The sequence below is a fragment of the Cornus florida genome, unplaced genomic scaffold, assembly GCF_030987335.1.
Source record: "Cornus florida cultivar Cherokee Brave unplaced genomic scaffold, ASM3098733v1 CherokeeBrave_3.0.0_Hap2_Chr10, whole genome shotgun sequence".
NCBI classification, from domain to species: Eukaryota; Viridiplantae; Streptophyta; class Magnoliopsida; order Cornales; family Cornaceae; genus Cornus; species Cornus florida.
In genome coordinates, this window is record NW_026775580.1 from 81400241 (window position 1) to 81403873 (window position 3633).

Consider the following 3633-nt stretch of genomic DNA (forward strand, 5'->3'; position numbering starts at 1 on the left):
ATGTTGATTATTTTGAATTTTTTGTTTGTTGGTTAGATGCACTTGGAATGCTCTCAGGTCTCAATTTTTATATGGGCTAATTTTATAAAATCTCCACTACTTTAATATTTGATTGTAAACTCTCAACCCATTTCAAAAGAATCCCTACACTTTAAAAAAACTGATCACATTACCTACAATAATTAAATTTAAGGGTTTAAGTTATATGAGATGAGTCTACGGTTTAATTAATTTACTTTTTAGTCTGTAATGATATATATACTTTGATTAACTTTGTGGGCTCATTGAACTTAAATCTTATTAGCCAGGTGTTTTGATAATTTATGGTGCTGGAGTTGTGATTGTGACATGTAAATTAGTAAACAAGTAATGGAAAAAATTAAAAAAGAAGTAGAGCATAAAACTATTACTTTTTTTTTGGATACTGCTCAGATAAAACTTCATAAGATTGAATTACCTGATATGCCTCCACCCATATCGTCGTCGTTTTTGTTTTTTTTTTTATTTTTTTTATTTTTATTTTTTTTATTTTTATGTTGTGATAATTTTAAAACAATAATTATCTTATAATATCATTATACTATGATAAAATGAAGTGTATTGATTTGGAGTCAATTTGACCAAGTAAATATAAATTAAATATTTGTTATTCTTTTTCTCTCCTAGTTTATTTTTAAATACTTATATCATAAAGGATGTATACTATATAAACAGGAGGGTAAATTATATTGATACTCTTTTCGGGCAACCTGATATTAGATTAATGATTGAATTTTTTATACATTTAACTTTTCATTCCAATCGGAAATGGGATCGGTCTTAGTACAGTCAATGCATATGGCAATGGCTAACGTCACTAAATGATATAGCTGGCACGGCTCAATAGGTCTTGTACATTTGTTCAAGTCAGGTAGATCATGATGACCTTTTTATCCATATGTCTCTACTGGTCAGAGTTCTCTATATTAGAGTTGCATTGCACAATCAATCGAATTTGATTTCAATTGTTGTGATGAAAACGTAAAATTATAACGCACGTTCGAAGAATAATCAAACAATCACAAAGGAAAAAAAATCACACCCGAGAATTCAAAATATACATGGTTCACCAAAATCTTAGGGCTACGTCCATGGAGCACATCGAACAAATTCACTATGAAAAAGATGAAGAATTACAAGGAGAATTCTCTCTCAGTTTCTCTCAAATGCTCTCTCTTGTATTGGCACACATTTTTCTCTAACTTTCTCACCCTATTTATAGAGTCCCCAAACTTGTCTTACAAGAATTTGCCTTTTGTAAAATTCAAAACCAATAAGGAAGTTAAATCAGATTAGGAAAACTGAATTTTCCTTAAACCAATAAGGAAGTCAAATCAGATTAGGAAACTGAATTTTCCCTAATAGATTAGGATATTGAATTTTTCTTAAAATTCAGTACTCTTGAAGTTTTCATATAATTAAATCTTCCTAAAAATCTTTCACCTAATCAAACTCCACAAAACCACAACAATCTCCCACTTGGAGTCTGGAGCACTTGTAAACCCATTCCATCTTCTTCTCATGTATGTCCCATACATGTCGGTGCATTTCTTTCTATCTTCAAGCTAGAAAACCAACTGAAGTTGCGCACAACTGAAGTTTCTCCATGGTCACTGTCTTGGTCAACATGTCAGCCAGATTCTTTGTGCCAAGTATTTTCTCAAGTGTCAACACCCCATCTTCTAACAAAGATCTGATAAAGTAATACCGAAGTCCTATATGCTTGGTCCTTGAATGAAATGCTGAATTATTTGCCAGATGTATCGCACTCTGACTATCACTGTGCAAAACATTTTTCTCCTGTTCAAATCCCAACTCTGTCAACAAACCTTGTAACCAAATCATCTCCTTGCTGGCCTCTGTCATCGCCACATACGCTGCCTCTGTAGTAGATAACGCTACAATCCTCTGTATTTGCGAAACCCAACTAACTGCAGTTGTACCCACCATGAACACATACCCGGTAATACTTCTTCTGTGGTCCACCTTACCAGCAAAGTCTGAATCTACATAGCCATGTAGCTTCACTTCGCCCATTTTAAAACATAGGCATCTGTCTGTGGTACCCCGTAGATATCTCAATATCTACTTTACTGCTTCCCGGTGTAACTTGCCCGGATCCTTCATGAACCTGCTTATTGCTCCTACTGCATATGCAATGTCTGGTCTTGTGCACACCATGGCATACATCAAACGTCCAATGGCTGAAGCATATGGAATTTTAGCCATGAAGTTTTTCTCATCTTCTGTCTCCGGACACTGAACTTGAGATAATCGGAAGTGATTAGCTAAGGGAGTACTCACTGCCTTAGCATTATTCATGTTGAACCTCTTCAGAACCCATTCAACGTACTCAGCCTAAGACAACTGCAAAGTACCTTTCTGTCTGTCTCTGCTAATCCTCATCCTAAGAATCTGCTTCGCTACACCAAGATGCTTTATCTCGAATTCACTAGACAACTGCTTCTTCAATTTGCTGATTTGTTCAAAATCAGAATCTGCAACTAACATGTCATCAATATAAAGTAGAAGGATAATGAAACTTGACTTAAACCTCTTGAAATAGCAGCAATGGTCAGCGTTGCACTTGTTGTAGTCATGTCACTTCATAAAACCATCAAACTTCTTGTACCACTGCCTCATGGCTTGCTTCAAACCATATAAGCTTTTCTTCAACTTTCACACTAGTTTCTCTTTCCCTTTGACTGAGAAACCCTCCTGTTGTTGCATGTAAATCTCCTCCTCATTGTCACCATGGAGGAAAGTAGTTTTGACAGCTAATTGCTCAAGGTGCAACTCATTTGTTGCAACAATGCTAAGAACTGAGCGAATGGTACTCAGTTTCACAACCGGGGAAAAAAATGTCTGTATAGTCAATGCCTTACTTTTGCTGAAAGCCTTTGACCATCAATCTCGCCTTGTATCTCTTGGAATCATTGTGTTCCTCTTTTACCCTGTACACCCATTTGTTGTGAAGAGCTTTCTTCCGCATGGGCAACTTGGGTAGTTCCCATGTTTTGTTAGAGATAAAGGACTTCATCTCATCTTCCATTGCAAGCTCCCACTTGCTAGCATTTTCAACTTGACATGCTTCATCATAGCATTTAGGCTCACCATCATCTATGAACAACATATAATCCAAATATTTCCTATTCAGTACATGAGGTCGCGTAGACCTTTTGGGTGCAGGCATAGGAGTTGGAATCTGCGGTGAACTATGCTCTGTGAGTTCTGGCCAAGAACCCTCATCTGTCTGCTCCGCATCAATGCTCTCTGGATCATCATCCAACTCAACAAACTCAGGTTTACTTTGTACAGGACTAGTTAACTGTGCTGCATCTCTATCCTTGTATATCACCTTCTCGTTGAAAATTACATCTCTACTTCTGATGATTTTCTTGTTCTGATTATCCCAGAGTCGATAACCAAACTCATCTCCGCCATACCCAACGAAGATGCATTTTAGTGACTTGGGGTGGAGCTTTCCCCTAGCATGGTCACTAATATGCACGTATGCAATACAACCAAAAACTTTTAACCATGAAAGATTTACCACTTTGCCACTCCATACCTCTTCTAGTATTCGATGCTCCA